This window comes from Bubalus kerabau, chromosome 15 (genome assembly GCF_029407905.1).
Source record: "Bubalus kerabau isolate K-KA32 ecotype Philippines breed swamp buffalo chromosome 15, PCC_UOA_SB_1v2, whole genome shotgun sequence".
Classification (NCBI taxonomy): Eukaryota; Metazoa; Chordata; class Mammalia; order Artiodactyla; family Bovidae; genus Bubalus; species Bubalus kerabau.
In genome coordinates, this window is record NC_073638.1 from 33296826 (window position 1) to 33317483 (window position 20658).

The 20658-nt window shown below is 44.4% G+C and overlaps 1 protein-coding gene across 1 annotated transcript in view; it reads left to right on the forward strand.

Annotated features, from left to right (window-relative positions):
• The window catches only part of UBASH3B (ubiquitin associated and SH3 domain containing B), a 153029-nt gene that overhangs the window by 26169 nt on the left and 106202 nt on the right, over positions 1 to 20658 (forward strand). The window lies entirely within an intron of this gene.

The following is a 20658-nucleotide window of genomic DNA, read 5'->3' on the forward strand; positions in this document are numbered from 1 at the left end:
CTGGGTGCTAGGGAGACAGTGGCAAGCAAAACCAGAATTGTCTCTGCCTTCCTGAGCGAAATAAAGGTTCACTGGAGGAAACTGAAACTGATCAATTTATCTGTGAAAGACGGCTGCTGTCTTAGTCTGTTTGAGCTGCCCTTAAGAAAGTACCAAAGGAGTACGTCAAGCCTGTGTATTGTCACCCTGTTTAACTTATACGCAGAGTACATCATGAGAAATGCTGGACTGGAAGAAACACAAGCTGGAATCAAGATTGCCAGGAGAAATCTCAATAACCTCAGATATGCAGATGACACCACCCTTATGGCAGAAAGTGAAGAGGAACTAAAAAGCCTATTGATGAAAGTGAAAGTGGAGAGTGAAAAAGTTGGCTTAAAGCTCAACATTCAGAAAACGAAGATCATGGCATCCGGTCCCATCACTTCATGGGAAATAGATGGGGAAACAGTGGAAACAGTGTCAGACTTTATTTTGGGGGGCTCCAAAATCACTGCAGATGGTGACTGCAGCCATGAAATTAAAAGATGCTTGCTCCTTGGAAGGAAAGTTATGACCAACCTAGATAGCATATTCAAAAGCAGAGACATTACTTTGCCAACAAAGGTTCATCTAGTCAAGGCTATGGTTTTTCCTGTGGTCATGTATGGATGTGAGAGTTGGACTGTGAAGAAGGCTGAGTGCTGAAGAATTGATGCTTTTGAACTGTGTTGTTGGAAAAGACTCTTGAGAGTCCCTTGGCCTGCAAGGAGATCCAACCAGTCCATTCTGAAGGAGATCAGCCCTTGGATTTCTTTGGAAGGAATGATGCTAAAGCTGAAACTCCAGTACTTTGGCCACCTCATGTGAAGAGTTGAGTCATTGGAAAAGACTCTGATGCTGGGAGGGATTGGGGGCAGGAGGAGAAGGGGATGACAGAGGATGAGATGGCTGGATGGCATCACTGACTTGATGGATGTGAGTCTGAGCGAACTCCGGGAGTTGGTGATGGACAGGGAGGCCTGGCGTGCTGCGATTCATGGGGTAGCAGAGAGTCAGACACGACTGAGCGACTGATCTGATCTGATCTGATAGCATGGAGGGATAAGTTGAGAGATTGGGATTGACATATATAACATAGTTAACTAATAAGGACCTACTCTATAGCACAGAGAACTCTACTCAATACTCTATAATGACCTATATGGGAGAAGAATCTAAAAAAGAGTGAATGTATGTGTATAACTGATTCACTTTGCTTTACAGCAGAAACTAACACAACATTGTAAATCAACTATACTCCAATAAAATTTAATTATATATATATGCGTGAGTGCTCAGCTGCTCAGTAGTGTCTGACTCTTTGAGACCCCATAGACTGTAGCTGATCAGGCTCCTCTGTCCATGGGATTTTTTTTTTTTTTTTTTTAGGCAAGACTGCTGGAGTAGGTTGCCATTTCCTTCAGGGGATCTTCCCGACCCAGGGATCGAACTGAGGTCTCCTGCATCTCCTGCATTGGGAGGCAGATTCTTTACCACTGAGCCACCTGGGAAGCCCTACACACACACCACACACTCACACTTACTCACAAAGTAACACAGACTGAGGGGCCTAAACTACATGCTTTCTTAGAGTTTGGAGGCTGGAAGTCCAAGGTCCAGGCCTAGCAGATTTAGGGTTCTTGTGAGGGTGCTCTTCCTGACTTGCAGAGGACCACCTTCTCCCTGTTTCTTCACATGGCCTTTGCTGGGTGGGTGCTTGGGGTGAAGAGAGAGACCAGGAGCTCTCTGGTTATCTCTTCTTATAAGGACACTACTCCTGTCAGATCTGTGCTCCACCTCATGACCTTATCTGACCCTCATTCCCTCCCAAAGGCCCCATCTCCAAATACCATCATGCTGGAGTCTAGGGACTCAACAGATGAATTTGCAGAACTGGCATGAGGACACATTCCATCCAGCCCATTGCAACAACTATCAGTGACCTTCTGGAGAGAATGCCTCAGTGAGTTTAATGATAGGAATTTGGGGAGAAGGAGAGGTGGGGAGGATGCGTGTAGAGCAGGTGGAGGCACATTACAGGGTAATCTATAGCTCCCTCTACACACTCTCTCCTCCATACCTCCCTCCTCCAGCCTGGGCTGACAAGAGGGGATCATCCTCGCTACCCTTCTTTCCCTTATAGCTGCGCTCAGCCTACATCTGACTGTCTGATCTACCTGTCTCTGAGTGTGGGTGGAGATAATAATATAATAAGGAGATAGAAGCCATAAGAAATGAGAAGGGAAATGCACGCAGCCTCAGAGAGAGAAGGTGGTGATGGCTGTATCTCTTTTCCAGGCCTTTCACTCCCCACTTCTCAGAGCTTTGCACGGGGCGGTCCCAGGATAATTGACTCACTGTAAGGGGTGGTGATTCTGCCAACACTGCTGCCGGGACCTGCCCCAGAGAGGCTACAAGCTGTGTCTTCAGGCTCTGCCCCGGGCTTAGAAGTTCTCTGTCCTGTACAAAGTGGCAGCCGTGGAAAGGGGCTGCTATTCTCAAACCCTCAAAGAGTCTCAGAGCACAGGCAGAATTTCCCTCTGTTTGAAATGCCATGAGACTAGTTCCTCCATCTATTTCTAAGTCACAGCTCAGGGAAAAGAAAACACACACCAGGATTCTGAAGGTATGGGCTGTAGTCCCAGCTTTTCACATGATGGCCTGCGTGATCCTGGGCAATTCATTTGTCTCATTTCAAATAACATGCGTGATACCCCTGCCCAGGTACCAAGAACTGGTCAGTGGGCATCTAGGAACAAACAAAACTACTTATCTGTTTTTGAATATTTATTTTTATTTACATATTTATTTGGTTGCACCAGGTCTCAGTTACAGCACATGGAATCTTTTAGTTGTGGCATGTGAGATCTAGTTCTCTGATCAGGGATTGAACCCAGGCCCTCTGCACTGGGCCTTAGACCACCAGGGAAGTCCCAACAAAATGACTTCTGCTTTAAGGACGTCAGTGTCATAGGCCATGTGATTCAGGCTTCAAAGAGGAGAATGAGGTGGGAACTCCGGGATCGCACTAAAGAACCACTTAGCTCGGCCTCAGAGAATCTGGGAAGGCACCTTCCAGAGCTGCAGGACAGAAGGTGGAGGGATGAGGAGAGAAGAGGATGTTACAGGTGAAGAGATCAGTGTGTGCACAGGCATGTGGATGAGAAAGGCGGGCACCAGGGAGCAGAGGGCACGGGTGTTCAGACATGGAATGCGTTTCCTGGTATGTGCGTGAGAAGCACTGGGACCAGCGAAGCTGGACAGATGGGCAAAATTCACTTTGTAGTAAGGGTCTGAGTTAATTCAAAGGCTCTGGAAAGGCACCAAAAGACGTTAAGCAAGTCCACGGCATAACCAGATTTGTCTAATAGAGCCGAGCTTTGCCGCACAAAATGTGGTCCCCAGACCAGTGGCTTTGGCACGACCCAGGAACTTGCTAGAAATGCAGAATCTGAGCTCCACCCCAACTCACTAAATCAGAATCTACATCTTAATAAGATCCCTAGGTGATCTCCAAGTATGTACCTTAAAGTTGGAGCCATACTGGACTATAGTAAGGGTCAGCAAACTTTGTAAAGAGCCAGAGAGTAAATATTTTAGGTTTTGCTGGCCACATGGTCTCTGTGGCAACTACTAAGCTTTGCCTTTGTAATGTGAAAGCAGACAGACAATATGTAAACAAATGAGGTGGCTGTGTTCCGATAAAAGTTTATTTATGGGCACTGAAATTTGAATTTCATGTCATTTTCACTTGTCACAAAATATTCTTCTCCTTTTGATTTTGTTCAAGCATTAAAAAAATGTAAATACCATTCTTAGCTGGGGGGTTGTATAAAAGTGGGCGGCAGGCTGGATTTGACCATGGCCCATCATTTCCTGACGCCTGATCTTTAGGATTCTGATCCTCAGCTTTCAAATAATACCTCCTGATCGTTATGCTTTACTGTGAAAGTCCAACAAGCTGGAAATGACACCCGAATCAAACCTTTATTTTTCAGAGGAAGAAATGGAGGCCCAGAGAGGGGAAACTGACCTGCTCATAAGAAACACAGCTACTTACTGGTTAGAACTCACACACAGACTTGCTTATTACCAAGTGCTCATCCTCTGCTCCATATAGAGCTGCTTTGAAAAAACTAGAGCCCTGCTTTTTTCCCCACAACTGCAGCAGAAATAAGGAATGCTTAAAAGGCAAATTAACTTTTTATTTCTGATAAGTTACAACTAGTTAAGGGCTTTTTAATATCAAAGCTGCTTTGACAAAGCCAAATACTGTGAACAGCCTGTGTTCGGAAAATGTATTATGCAGAGCAAAACTGTAGACTTTTCAACACCTGAAATAAGATAACAAAGCTCTTTTTTTCTTTAGCAAAATTAAAGTTAGATTAGGTGCTGCTCCATAACAAAGGAAGTTTGGCTAGACACTGTTTCAGGTGTACCTATTTGTTTTTATTTAAAACTTGTTTGTTCGTAGTCATTGATGAAGTTCATTATAATAGTTGTTTGAAAGTATAATAGAATGAGTTTTGTGTTCCATCTGTCTTCTTATCCAAAACTGGAGAAATCCTAAGGGATTCTTAGAGCAAAATTCAAGACAGTGTAAATGAGAAGAAAGACTCTACTGGGAATTCCCTAGTGGTCCAGTGGTTAGGACTCTGCCCTTTCACTGAAGGGGGCATGGGTTGGATCCCTGCTGGGTGGGGTAACTAAGAAAATAAAAAAATTAAAAAATGATAGTGATGCATTAAAAAAAAATTGGGTTATGATGTAATTCTGCTGAATACTATTTACCACATTCAAATAACAACAAATAATTGAGGGATAAAAAATGTATATATCAATGAATTCCACATTCTGCATAAATACATATCCCCAGCTGTGGCCCTTGGTCAAATAGAAACTGTCACTCACAAAGGAACTGGAGTTTCTGCCTTCTCTACCTCTTGTGATTTGTCTTTGAATATAGCAAGATGGTGATGAGATTCAGAATGTAGGTCTCAGATCTGGCAAACTGAATGCTGCTGCTGCTAAGTCACTTCAGTCGTGTCCGACTCTGTGCGACCCCATAGATGGCAGCCCACCAGGCTCCCCTGTCCCTGAGATTCTCCAGGCAAGAACACTGGAGTGGGTTGCCATTTCCTTCTCCAGTGAACGAAAGTGAAAAGTGAAAGTGAAGTCACTCAGTTGTGTCCGACCCTCAGCGACCCCATGGACCGCAGCTTTCCAGGCTCCTCTGTCCATGGGATTTTCCAGGCAAGAATACTGGAGTGGGGTGCCAGCGCCTTCTTCGGGCAAATGGAATACTCCACTTGGAAACAGAACTGCAGGGAGGTCCTCCAGAAACATAGCTGAGCACACCTCTAAATGAAGCGGGGCCCAGGCCAGTGGCATCCTGCCCCCTGTTCTTCCACCATGGCACTGGGACAGCACACTGCCCCACTGAGGCACAGGTTCACTTGCATCCTCTTAGACGTGCATATCCGTATATGCACAAACACGCACACGTCCACATGCCTCTTGTTAGCCAAATGCCCACATGGTTGGGGAAAATGTGCTACTCAGAGGCTGGGAGAAACCTGTGAGGTTGCTGGGTGCTGCAGGGGATGGGATCACAAAGGATGGTCGGCTGTGGCCATCACACAACAAGGCTTGGTCAGAGCATCCTGGAAGCCTGGGCTCGTCTGAGGAAGCCGCGTGTCCTGAAGGTGGCAGCGGCAACGCTGATTCATCACTGCCCCTGCCCACCACAGGGAGGGCGGGCCAGCTGTCAGAACACCATTCCCCTGCTCCTGCTCTCCATCCTGCCTGCTTCCTCCCCAAAGTGACCAGTTGTGAATCAGCCGCAAGAGACAGGAGGGAATCTCAGAGGGTGAGAGAGAGGAGGACTGGCAGAGCACAAATTCTCCTGCTGAGTAGTGCCCTGCTGACTCACTTTGAGGCCTTGAACAAATTGCTTTTTCCTAAATAATTAATTATGATAGTTTTCATTTATTTACAACTTGACCATGTGGATGGTAGTATGGAGCCACCGTTCAGTGGCTCTGATCTCCAAATCTCTGATCCACCGCCTCACACTGCCTCTCATCTTCCCAGAGGAGATCCCCTCTCACTCTCAGCACAGTTCTTTGATATTGAGGTGGTCATAGTCCCATTTTAGAGATGAGCACATTGAGACACTGAGAAATTCACAGGTCCTAGTTGGGGGGTCAGGAGGGAATCCAAATCTTCTGACTCCAAATCCCAGATTCTTCCCAGTCTGCCTTTCCCAGGCTTTCATTTTTTCACAGAAATGAAGAAATATTTCTTTTCCTTTTCTTGGGTTCCCAGAGCCTGAGATACACATTTCTAGCTAACTGGGAGCTTCTCTGAGGAAGACGTGAATCAGGATCTGGGGGTCTGCTGTCTCTGCAGGGCTGAGGACTCACCCAGCCCTGGGCTACCTGCAGCCTGCTCTGCCCCTCCAAGAGGGCCAGCACCCAGCACAGCACTGTCATGGAGGAACCTGCTCTATAGAATTCGCCAGATCAAAAAGTCAATAAAGTACTGATTTTTAAAATTTTAATAGAAATCTTCAGACTTACCTAAAGGTAGAAAGAGGGTAGAATGAAACAACATATCTGGCCATTCCTGCCTCATTGCATTTCATCTGCACCGCATACTTGCCTGCCTATTCTCTACCCTCCTCCAGGTTATTTTGAATTAACTCCTAGATATATCACTTCATCTGCAAATAGTTCCATATATACCACTAATAAGAAGAGATTACAACTTTTCTTAAAATATAACCACAGGATCATGATCACACCTAAAAAATAATCATGTAATATCAAATATCCGGTCAGTGATCACATACCCTCTATTGCCGGATAATGTTTTTTTTTAAATGTGTTTTTGTGTGAACCAGGATTCAAATAAGGTTCCTACATGAATTGACAGATATGCTTCTTAGCGTGGATACCCTCCCTTCCCGCCCTTCTTCTTATTTTTTTTTTTTTAATTTGAAATTTTTGGCTGATTCGTGTCAATGTATGGCAAAAAACCACCACGGTATTGTAAAGTAATTAGCCTCCAATTAAAATAAATTAGTTTTAAAAAAACCCAGCAAAACCATATTCAATCCTCAGCAAGTGGGTAGCACATAGCAAAAACTATTTCGTATTAAATAATATTATTTAAGAAAAGGAATAACTGTTCATTTGAGTAAACAAAAAAAAATTTTTTTTTTTGGTCAATAAAACTAGGTCATGTGTCTGTAGTTTCCCGTAGTCTGGATTATGCTGGTGGCAGCCCCAGGATGTCATGGGTCCTCTTTTTTTGGTAGTTCTTATAAATTGATTATTAGATCAAGATGAAACTATTCATTTTTAGTGTAGATTTCTTTTTGTTTATCTATTTTATTTATTTTCTTTTAAAAATTTTATTTATTTATCTATTTTATTATTTCTTTTTGGCCATGCTGGGTCTTCATGGCAGTGTGAGGACTGTCTAGATGCAGTGAGCAGGGGGAGGGGGCTACTCTTTGAGGCAGTGCTTGGGCTTCTCGTTGCGGTGGCTTCTCTTGTTGTGGAGCACAGGCTCTAGGGTGTGTGGGCGTCAGTAGTTTGCGTACAGGCTAGTTGCCCCGCGGCATGTGGGATCTTCCCGGACCAAGGATCGAACCTGTGTCCCCTGCATTGGCAGGCAAATTCCCAACCACTGGGCCACAAGGGAAGTCCAAAACGATCCATTTTTAATGTAGATTTTATTTGGCTCAAAATTTGACCTGACCAGGAACTCTTGGTGCGACACCAGGTGAAGCACAAGTCCTTATGAGAGAATCACTGATGACCAAGTGAAGACAGAACATTTGTCTCATTAAACCATCTTGCAAAGTGTGTCCTGGAGTTTGTGTCCACATGCACACTGGCTATAGATACACAATGGGCCAGTGAGAAGTGATCTCGGGAAAAAGCATGAATTGAGTATCTGTCATGTTTGTCCTCCATGATACTTAGGTGTTGGGGATTCAAGATCAAATAAAGCACAGCCCTGGCCTGCGGCTGCTGCTTCTCTGGAGAGGGACAAACCAGTAAACCAGGGATTATAGGTGGGATATTGTTTAAATGCTGTGTGGAGTTACTAATGGATGCCAGAGCTGCAGAGAAGACGGGTATTCATCTCACTGGGTGATGGGAGGCTCCTGGAGGAAGTGAAATATTATGAAGGATGAAGTATGAACAATTTTTAAACTGAAATTGTTTGGTTCAGTGTTCTGCATTTGGAAAACTGGAAAGGAACTCAAAGTGATACAGGCTTGTATTCCTTTTTTTAAGACTTAGACAAGGATTCCCAAGGCTTGAACTTATAACTGAAAGATCATTTATCCAGATCTCTTATTCCTAAACATCTTTGGCTCATCAACGTTTCATTGTGCTGTTATTTTGTCAAGAATATAAAGAACAAACCTATCTTCACATGTCCCAGGTCTGAAACTATGAATCTTGTCCTGTTGGAAAAAGTAACTTTTTTCTTTCATTAATTCTGGGTCTTCTTGGATTAACACTGAGTTTGCAGCCCCAGAACAGGAAAATGGGGAAGGCAAAAGCCCACTTGTGCCTTCAGTGGGAAAACAACTGACCTTATTTTCTGTTTGTTTGCTTGTTTTTTCTCTGCTGACTCTCCTAATAGAAAGCAGCTTCCTGCCTTTATCTTTATCACATACCCTTGCCTGACTATATAACCTCTCCCTATTCTCCAGGGAGTGGGGCACAGTTCTTGAGGCACTAGCCTATTATGTTCCTCCATTGTCTATACTCAGTTGCTCAGTCATGTCCAACTCTGCAGCCCCATAAACTGTAGCCCACTAGGCTCCTCTGTCGATGGGATTCTCCAAGCAAGAATACTAGAGTAGGTTGCCATTTCCTCCTCAAGGGGATCTTCCTAACCCATAGATAGAACCCGTGTCTCTTGTGGCTCCTGAATTGCAGGCAGATTCTTTACCCACTGAGCCACCTGGGAGGTCCAAAGTGTTTGTTAATCGCTCAGTTGTGTCCACCTCTTTTCAACTCCATGAACTGTAGTCCACCAGGCTCCTCTGTCCATAGGATTTCCCAGGCAAGAATACTGAAATGAGTTCCCTTTCCCTTCTCCAGGGGATCTTTCTGACCCAGGGTTTGAACCCAGGTCTCCTGCATTGCAGGCAGATTCTTTATCTTCTGAGCTACCAGGGAAGCCCCAAAGTTGCCTGGCAAAGTAATAAAGCCACTTTTTCTGTCTCCTCCATTAAAAAAAATAAAATCAGCTTCCTGAGAGCAAGGCCCTTGACCGTCTCCTTCATCACCCTGATCCTACTGTCTAGAGGGGTTTGCCAGAGCATGCGCTCCATAAATGTTCTAGAATTAGTGTATTCATCTTTGTCCACTCCCTATTCATCTTATTCGAAGTAGTCCCCTCTGAACATTTCCTCCAGGAATGGGCTCGTGAACATGTAATGTCTTCTGGCCAGTTGCATCCCCATTATAATGATGGCACCCTCATCCTTACAGTGCTCTGCAGCTTGCAAAACATTTCTGCTTGTATTGTCTTCCTTGAGCTTCATCTCAGCCTTGTTAAGGTGAAGGCGGAACAGATACTGTTACTACTGTTTCTCGATGAGGAAACTGGGCCTCTGAGTTGCACCAGGTCCCAGGGCGGAGCAAGCAGGCACTGACCCCAGGCCTTCCTGGTGCCCCTGGTGCAGCTCACTGCAAACCATCAAGCCTGTCTCCTGTGTCTGCTCACGGAAAACAAAACCAACAAGGAGTAGAGTTCATCCCAGGCCAGTCTGCGAGCCCTCTGGGGAAGCTGCATCCCAGCTTCAGCCTGATGTGGCTATGATCCAGGCTGCTTATGTGCTCTGTGGAAAATCAGCCAGACGAAAGCTAAGGAGAGCCTGGAGAAGCAGACTTTTTCTCCAGTGAGCTGAGTCATGTCAAATTCGAGACAGTAAACGCCCATGAGAAACTGTAAGAAAACCGGCCAACACATGACCTAGGGTAGAAGCAGCAAGACTGGCATCCACTCTGTGAGGACATGCAGGACCCTGCCTGACTTTAGGGCTCAGAGCCCGGAGCACTGGTCCCTTTCCTGGAAACCAGGGGCGCCATGACTGCAGTGGGAGATGTGTAACAGAGGTTGAAAGGGGGCTGCTGCTTCTGCTGCTGCTAAGTCGCTTCAGTTGTGTCCGACTCTGTGCGACCCCAGAGACGGCAGCCCACCAGGCTACCCCATCCCTGGGATTCTCCAGGCAAGAACACTGGAGTGGGTTGCCATTTCCTTCTCCAATGCATGAAAGTGAAAACTGAAAGTGAAGTCGGTCAGTCGTGTCCGACTCTTAGCGACCCCATGGACTGCAGCCGACCAGGCTCCTCCGTCCATGGGATTTTTCCAGGCAAGAATACTGGAGTAGGGGGCCATTGCCTTCTCCAGAAAGGGGGCTGAGGGGCTCTTAAAAGTTCAGAAAACAATGACAAACCATTTGCGAGCTGGATGTACACAGGGTGAGTGAGGCTCAGTTTTTAATGTACAGAGAAAGAGCATGGCCTTGAAGGAAAGGCCATCTAGACAGAAGATAGAGCTGGGGATGGTGGATGATGAGGGGAAAGTAGAGACTGGAATATTCTGTGTTCCTCTCCCTTTCCTGCCACAAATGCCTCATTGAAATAACCAGTCCAGGCATCTTCCTCCTTCCCTTACGACCCTCTTCCCCTGCCTCCACTCCCACATGCTGACTGATCTCAGACAAATCTGTCAAACCTCTCTGAATGAGCCCTATTTTTCCGTAAGTAAAATGAAGTTCTTATTTTTTTTTTTATTCCACCAGTGAGGTGAGCACCTAACAAATAGATGAGGTCAGGGCATCTCCAAGTGTTTGTAGCTTAGCAGTTGCCATCTGTTCGGGATCCTGCCTAAGTCTCAGGTGACTGTTATGACTGATTAAATGGCATGGCACTTTGATTCAAAAACTTTCCATTTAAGATGGTTCCTCAAAACTCTGGTATCCAAGGGAAGGTTCTTGCTCTTCTTCTGCAGTACGGAGATTTCAGAACTTGAGGATGATGGAGTACAGATGTGTTGTGTCAGGGTAAGGATGGGTGAGGAGAGGCTGGGAGAAATATATGAATACATTATTGATCAGAGACATATCAATACGTCTTTTGTTACCTGAACGTTATTGACCGGAAATGTATCAATATCACTTACATGACAAATTGCTGGCCACAGGTGTCAGTTTCTGTAAAAATTTCCCGGTCAATAATGAGTCAGGGACCAACTGCATGTTTCCTACTATGCTTTCAAGAGCCCCTTCAAACCTGTTTCACAGATGAAAACATTAAGGATTTGCCCAGTGTCACTCAGCAAATGGGATCAGGATTCTAACCCGTGTCACCCTGAAACCAGAGCCCGTGTTCTTTCTCCCACTCCTCAGAGTCTTGCCACTTCTCTGTCACCACTTTCGGGGCACTCCCCGGTCTCTAAACTTAAGAGAATTCTCCAAGTCCTGAAGCCAACTCTGTATTATCTCTTCTCCCTATCCTGACACAAGTGCCTCATTTAAATAACTACTCCTGCTAGAGATAATGATAACAATAATAATAATAATAACTGAGCAGAGAGTGTTCATGGATTTTGTTTTATTTGATAGTTTCATTTTAGGTTCACTGCCTGACTTCTTTAGGGCATAGTGATCTGGGTAAAATGGCATCACAGGAGCCACAGCCTTGAAGAAAGAGTGATTCATCTGCCTTAAAATTCTACTCAATCCCACACTCATGCCTGAGGAGTAAGCTGAGGGGACCTCTTGCTTCTGATTGGGGAGATGTCTGCTGTATAGAAACTGAATTTGTTAGAATATCCTCTCTAGAATCCAGACACTAAGAAGGTTGGGGATGGGCTTCTGGTTATTTGTGATGGGCCTTTGCATAGCCCCACAATTAAAAAAATGATTTATATGCTTACTGTATAAATTTTGGAAAACACAGAAAAATACAAAGAGGAATAAACAAATACCATAGTATATATAATCATATATAAATTAAACACAATTGGGTTTATTAGTCATTTGTTGCAAAAACCATTTTTTTCTATGTCATTAACTATTCTGACATGATACCTCATGCATTTCTAGAATCCCATTAGATGAATATACCATTTAATCAATTCCCTATTTTTGGAAATCTGGGTCATTTTGTTGTGATGAACATTGTTAACACAAAAATGTCTAGGTCCTGAAAAGCAGAGCGAGATGTAAAGCCTTGGTTTTATCTTTTGTAAAACGGGGTTGACAGTACCCATTTCAAAGCCCTGCCATGAAGATTATATAGTATATATAAAGTACTTTGCACAGTGCCCTGCACTTAGCGAGCTCTTCATAAACAGTAACTTATCATTGGCTTACTTTATGTCTGATTATTTTCTTAACTGCCAAAAAGTAGAATTACATTCTCAAGGTTTTTGAGGCTTGTGTGGTTTAACTGTGTTAGCCTATCTGAAGGTCAGTGGAAAGAAGGTTATACAGGAAGCCACGGTGGCACGTCAGCTCAGCCAGTGAGTAAGCTGATCAGTTAATGCAGCCACCGACCCACAGATGGGGTCCCGCTGTCCCCAGCATCCCGAGTATCTTTAAGATTTTTTTTTTAATGTGGACCATTTTTAAAGTCTTCTTTAAATTTGTTACAATGTTATTTCTGTTTTATGTTTTTTTTTTGACCATAAGGTATGTGGGGTCTTCGTTCCCTGACCAGAGATTGAACCTGTGTGCCCTACATTGGAAAGCAAAGTCTTAACCACTAGACTGCCAGGAAGTTCCAAGATCTAGGCTTCTAATGGCCAACATATTGAGTGACCCAGCTGCCGCTCAAATTTAAACATATACTTAGTAGGGCTATTGAGAGCCAAGTAAGTTTGTCCCTCCCACTGAAACTCATCCTTGTCCCCTTATTTTGCATCTTTGTGTCTTAACTGATAAGGAACAGTGGCTGAGGGTGGTCTTCTAGTCTCCGTGTAATTGTTGCTACTACTGGAAACAGATTCGCCCCAGGACATGACACCCTAAGAATAGGTCAGATGTGTCTTCTCACTCTGTATAACACATTACCGAGTATCATAGAATTTCAGAGCTGAAAGAAAACTTAAGTGACGGTTGGGCCTGATCCCCTTACTTCTGTGAAAGGCTGAGGCCCAGAGCTTTTAAATGATTTGTTCAAGGTCATAAAACAAACAAGTGGCCAAGCCAGAACCAAATCCCAGGTCTTCCGGATCCCTCCCTCTTCCAGGATTTTTTCTCCCTGGACCGTGCTTATTTCCAGCAAATTTCATTTGAAACCCAGCACTCGAGGTCACGGTTAACTTGTTGTCCAGATACGTCTGCCTCTCTTCCCCAAACTGAGCGTTTCTCCTGCGGGGTTCATCACTGGGAAAATGAAAGCACATTGCTGCGTGTCTCACCGTAGGCCTGTGCTGGACCTTTCCTGCAGAGGATTCTGTTAACATCATCAAGAAACAGGAGGGGGCTTTAGGAGGTGGCTCTTGTTTCTTTTCTTCCCTCCTAAACATTTCATACAAATATTTGAAACTGATTTTTTAGGAGAAAGTCTTTCTTTTCTGGACCGAAACTAGTGTAGCCAAGCAGCATTTCTCTCACTTCTTTGGGTATGAACTAGAGGAAGCTGGCCTTTCTAACCTGATGCTTTCAACACAGGACTTTGAATGAAGAAAGAGCAGCCATGGTCCCATCTCTCGTGCAGAGAATGCAGTTAGAAACATTGCCCTAAGCCCCTTGCCCTCTCTGGGGTGCAGCTGGATTCTCACGTTACTTCTCGGTCAATTTCAAGTTTAAAATCTTTATTTTAAAAGGTTTTATTGACCTTTCAAAGAAGTCAGTTCATCATCTGTTATGACAGTAGTCACCGGACCACTGGCAAGAAAATCCCCAAATGCCAGACTGTAGATTATTTTACAAACGAAAGAGATACCTCTGACATTTATTATTATTATTGGCCATGCCATGCAGCATGCAGGATCTTAGTTCCCCAACCAGGGATCCAACCCAAGCCTTGCTGCAATGGGAGCACTGAGCCTTAACCACTAGACCACCAGGGAAATCAGAAAGAGACACCTCTGGAATCAATGAAAGCCTGCCTAGATTTGCCTTCCAATGGGTGAGAAACGGGTGATTTTGTCCAGTCTCATGGTTCAGGCCTTGTGCTTTGGGCAGGGCCTGTCTGCTGGCTTCATTGTGCTCTCAAATGCCACAGTCAAAGCTCCCCACAGCAGACCTGGCTGGGTCCATCTGCCCAGGACTGGACTTCTGATCCCAAAGGAGGGCAGTAAGTCAGACAAAGTAAAGTCATAGATCAAGCTGGACTGTTTGTTACAAATATCAGAGCTTTTCAGGCCTGGGTCCATTTCTTGGCTCTGCCACTTATGTAACCTTGGACAAGTGACTTAATCTCCTTAAGCCCTGGCTTCCTCACCTGCAAATTGGCATCAATTCAAGTCCCTACATCATGAGGTTGTGCAATAATTAAATGAGAGAATGCTTTTAATGCACGTGGCAGATCGTAAGCACTCTGTAAATGTCAGCGACCAATGTCATGTTTTCTTGCTTTTACTGACCATGACTCCAGATCTTTTAAAATGGATAAGAGGAGAGAGGTGATAAGAGGAGAAAGCTGTTTTCTTGCTAGTCATTAATTCTTTTCATCAGAAAATATTTATTGATTATGCATCAGACATTCTCTAGACCTTGGGGACACAAAACCAAGAAGCTTATAGTCTACGGAATTGTGGTGGCATGGAAACAAAGAATTGTACTGAGGGTGGGATAAACCCTCCGGAAAAGTGTATGGGTGGGAGGTGGGAGGGGGGGCGGTGTTGTTGTGGAAACAGGGAGCAAGGACTGTCACATCCAGCTTGGGGAAAGGGCCCTGAAAAGCTTCTCAGAGCAGGAACATGGAAGGGAGTTTGTAGATTGTCAAGGCATTCCCAGCAAAGACAGTCTACACAGACTCAGGAGAGGGGAAGGCAAGGTCTGTCTGGTACAGCGAGAGCATGTGGGAGAGTAGCCAGAGACATTTTCATTCAACACTTTCATTCATCAGGGATAGAAGGCACATTTTCAACCCTCATGGAGTTTAGAGACTGGTAGGGAGAGAAAGACAAGCAAATTAGTGATTATCATGTGATAATTGTGATGACGAGGGTACTCATGTAGTGGGCACACTAAAAAGCATGGTTAGTCTCAGCCTGAAGTGGTAAGGGAAAACCATGCAGGGAAGATGACACAACCTGAGACTTGAAGATCTGAGACTAGGTAAGTTGGAACAAAGCAGAGGGAGGAGGAAAAATATTCCATAAAGGATACAAGTAGAAAAGGGCATGGAGGTTTATGAGTGGGCATGGATTCTTTGAGGAGAAGTAAGCCTATAGGTATGTCTGAGATAAACAATGATGAGGCTAAGATATGCATACATAAGCTCATTCAACAAATATGTGTTGAGTGCCTCCTGAATTCCTGTGGAATGTTCTAGGCTCTGGGTAGAGGACAATCATGAAGTGGGCTAGAGAGCACAGATGGGGTTTTTAGTGGATCATGGAGTCTGATTTGCTTGATATGCAGATGTGACCCCAAGAAACAGTGAGTCAGATGGTGATCGATGAATCACTTTTCTGATTCTGAAGAACTAATGAAGGATCTTCAGAATCAATGAATCCTTTTCTGATTCTGATTACAGGGGGAGGGTCTCAGCTCAGTTAGTTAATTTTTAATAACTCATACTTATTAATCTATCTTTTTAACAGAGAGCTATAGGCCTTAGCTTCAGAACACTAAGAATGTGTAACAAGATAGTTTTGTTTTTTTTTTAATTATTGGATATTTTCTATTGATGGCAAGTGAGACTAGTTTTCCATTTATAGACATCGTAACAAATTTTCTCTAAAATGTGATTGAGGTAAAGTAAATGAGACCAACCCTCCAATCTAGTAAAGTACAGATGCAGATATAGCAAAACTAACCAGTTGATGTAAAAAGAGCTGAGGCCCTGAAAGTACTGCTGATAGCAAGCTGTTGCAAACATTGGGAAGGGAGGAAGAGCTGCTAAGAGATGTATTTGAACTGGGGCTTCCTTGGGTGCCAAAATTACATGTGCCATATTGATGTTTTTTGGTTGGGCCACGTGACTTGTGGCATCTTAGTTCCCTGACCAGGAATCGAACCTGCACCATCAGCCAGTAAGAGCCCAGAGTCCTAACCATTAGACCACCAGGGGATTCCCAAGTGTGCCATATTGGTTTTGAGGTCTCAGAACCTGGCATAGAGCCTGGCATTTAGCATGTGCTTAACTTGGGGCATGCCATTCACAACTAATAAGTTTGGGATTTTAAAATCCAAAACTTGCATTTATTCCTTCTATTCCATCCACATCTGTCATCACTAACTTGCATAGATGCTTGGAAGGAGCTGGAAACTCTGGCATTATCTGACAGGAGCCTGTGGATGGACAGGAATTCCCATACTCGGACCAGCATGCTGAGAAGTGTATGAACCTGGGCCTCCCCTTGAAAACATGTTCTTGCTTACAAACATGGTCTCCCCTTGCAAACGGGAGTTCTCTTGACTCTTGTGATGACACTTCCACCCCTCCCGGGACTGTCTCCTGGAATCCTACGGTATCGCTTCATTAATCTCAGAGACATGACAACCGGAGATGCTGCATGCTGATAGCATCTAATTCTGTCACTGTTTCAGTAGTTCTAAGAGACTTTTGTGGTTTCTTTCTTACTCCTTAAAAAAAAGTTCTTTTTTCACTCTTCATAAGCATTTATGCTTGTCATGTTTGATCCTCTTAGCTCTTTGGATGTGTTGTTTGGACCCTCATTTACACTGTGCCTCTCTTTCTGGAGGTCTGATGATGTTCAGGAAAGATGGAAAAGAAATGCCTGGTAGCACTTATTCATCAGTTCATCAGTTCCTGCATCCCAGCCATATCAAAGGGGGTTTAAAATGCAGTTTTCAAATACATCATTTAGACTTGCCCATAGTATAGAGTGTTGGGAGTTTCTAAACAGGCACATTAAGCTTACAGCCCCTGGCCTGATGACCAAATGATTTTTTTTTTTTTTTCTTTTGGTCACTGCTTAGTGGCATGTGGGATCTTAGTTCCCTAACGAGGGATCAAACCTCCACCCCATGCATTGGAAACACAGAGTCTTAACTGCTGGACTGCCAGGGAAGTCCCCTAAATGATTTTAAATTCCTCAGTTCTAAGCACACAGAATTTTTTAAAATTTTATTTTATTGAAGTATAGTTGAAGTATAGTTTGCAATGTCGTGTTAATTTCTACTGTACAGCAAAATAATATTATATATCTATACAGCAGAATACATATATATATATATTCTTTTTCATTATGGTTTATCACAGGATATTGAATAAATAGCTCCCTGTGCTATACAGGAGGACCTTGTTTATCCATCCTGCATATAGTAGCTTTAAGCAGGTAGGATTTGAACCTTAATGATGATTCCTACAAGGCACTGTGTCACTACAGATATATCTTAAAAAACAGCTACATGCTCGAGTGAGAGGCACGTGTCTTCAAGCCACTGCCTGGCCTTCCTTAGGTGTGTTCAGTGCCGCAGCCGCATCAGAGCTGCATTTGCAGGTGACTGCATGGCCTCTGGCTTCCCGTCGGTGCAGGATACACAAAAAGCAGTCCTACTCTGGGGGAGGCCTGAGTCTGTTGACAGACGTTTCTCCTTATCTTGTTTTCGCATCAGTTGCAACACCGTGTCTGTTCAGAACAAGCGTAGGTGGGGGTTCCTCCTGCCCTGCCCTATGCTAGCTGTTAAAATAAGAGGGTGGTTTATCACATTGTTTTTCAAGCTAATATCAGGCCACCTGTAGTTGGTGACTCCAGTGGGTCATGGGAGGGATCTGTTGATGGCTAAGGGAAACAAGCCCAGCTTTTTAGAGGGGTTACATCAACAATGCACTTGATAGTCATTCGATTTTGGAAATGAGAATTTGGGGCAAGTTTGAGGTTTTCTTTGATTGCTAAGGTCATTGCTAAGTCACTTCAGTCGTGTCTGACTCTTCAGACTGTAGCCCACCAGGCTCCACGTCCATGGGATTCTCCAGGCAAGAATGCTGGACTGGGTTGCCATGCCCTTCTCCAAGGGGCTAATGTCATTAGGTAGCTCTCAAAACATTTAAACTATATTTTCTATCTTTCTTTCTTTAAAACTTTTTATTTGGTGTTGGAGTATAGCCAGTTAACAACATTGTGATAGTTTCAGATGCACAGCAGAGGGACTCAGCCATATGTATATACCTGTATCCATTCTCCAGCAAACTCTCCTCCCATCCAGGCTGCCACATAACATTGAACAGAATTCCATGTTCTGTATAGTAGGACCTTATGGTTATCCATTTTAAATATAGGAGTATGTACATGTTGATCCCAAATTCCCTAATTGTCTCTTCCCCTCTTTCTTCCCCACTGGCAGCCATAAGTTTGTAAACTACATTTTCAAACTCATAAAATTGGACACATTTTCAAATCAATTGCCAGGAATTGTGGCAGGCAACTAACTGACCACTAACATTGTAATTGTGCTTCCTAATTGACAAAGCACTTACATGTATACAATTATTCCCATAATACAGATGAGAAAACTAAAGATCAGAAATACTAAGAAAATTTTGACCGAAGTCATGTGTTTCATGGCTAGTGACTAAGGGAGCTGGAAGTCAGCCCTGGATCCAAGTATCTCCCAGTTCTGGGTCCTTTTACCTTCACCATCCTGCCTCTTGTTTGTTTCCACCTTCTTGTCCAAGTTCATCTATTTGCTGCTGCAGTGGACAGCACCTCAGTGCCTTGATAGTTGAGGTTTAGGGAGGGCAAGGTGGCCATGTAAGATCACTGGGGATCGACTCATTGCATTGCACCATGGATTCATACGTTCACAGCAATTCAGAGCTAGAATTAAGGAAACAGACCAGTTTTAACTGAGAAGGCAGCTGCTGTGCTGGGAGCTTCATGGACCTGTCACTGTGCAAGAAGAGAGATACTTATCTACCTGCTGCTGCTGCTGCAAAGTCGCTTCAGTTGTGTCCGACTCTGTGCAACCCCATAGACGGTAGGTAGCCCACCAGGCTCCCCCGTCCCTGGGATTCTCCAGGCAAGAACACTGGAGTGGGTTGCCATTTCCTTCTCCAATGCATGAAAGTGAAAAGTGAAAGTGAAGTCGCTCAGTCGTGTCCGACTCTTAGCGACCCCATGGACTGCAGCCTACCAGGTTCCTCCGTCCATGGGATTTTCCAGGCAAGACTACTGGAGTGGGGTGCCATTGCCTTCTCCTCCCTTAATTCCCCACCAGCTTCTTGAGATAAGGTCTCTCATCACCATCTGAGAGAAGAGAGCACTGGAGCTTGGGGATACAAAGAAAGTTGTCAAACAAATAAGAGGAGCCTGAATTTGAACCTTGCGTTTTCTGATTCCAAAGCCAGCCTGGTCCCACCACCACATTCCATGGATGAGGAAACCAGAGCAGTGGAATGTGATCTCATGGCAGTAACAGAGTTGGGTCTCATCAGCCTCATCCGTCTTCTTCTCAGCACACCTGGCAGACCTCATCTCTTAGGGTTGGGATTCTCCTCTGTTCCATCAGATGAAAAGTAGTCAGCATTGTGGATGACGTCCCCTTCCCCCACCCATGACTCTGTAGTCATGAGAACTTTTGGTTGCAATTCACCCCAGCCATTGATGTCTACCTCCTGGTCCTTGTTCAGAATCCACCATGCCCATCATCCAGGCTCTGACAAAAGTTGTTCATAAGTGATACCATTTGATTCTTTGATTTTTCCCTAACTTGCAAGAAGATAGGAGCCCAGGTAAATGATAAATAGGCATCCGCTTCGAGGATACTAGAAACAGGGCCCTGGGGCATCCTGAGTGCCACATGTGGAGGCTCCCTATGTCGCTACAAAGGCCAGAACCTACAGTTGCCCGCACCCCTACCCCCTAACCCCAGTGTCCCCGCAGCCTCCATCCTGTTTCTTACACTCTGTACTCCAGCGCCTTTGGAAATCCATTTGCTTCAGTGCTGTCACTGATGTTCATTTTAAGTTGTGTGTAGAAATATATCATGGATGCAAACCCTGCCATAGGGATTAGTTCTAAATCTTTGTAGAAAACAGAGCATCAGGGGCATAGGAGGGAGGAATAACTGTAAGATGCCTGCTCTACATAGTTATTGCATTTAATCCTCACAACTCTAGGAGGTGGGTGTTCCTCCCATTTTCCAGAGAAGATTGGGAGATTCGCACTGGGGTAGGGAGGTTTTCTCATCAAGGTTTCCCAGCTAGCGAGCAGTAAAGCCAGGATTATAATTCAGATTTCTCTCCAGAACCAATACTCTTTGCTCTTTACTGTGTATCAGCTAGAGCATCTTGCAGGGAGGGGATAATATGACTCCTGAACTAGAAGGATTTCTGTGCGTGGCATGTGGAGCCACAGAATGGGGTCTGAATCCTGGTCCAGCAGAATCCTATTTGTGTGTTCTCTCTGTGCTCTCTCTTCTTTTCCAAAATCTCTCAATAATAGTTGAAACAC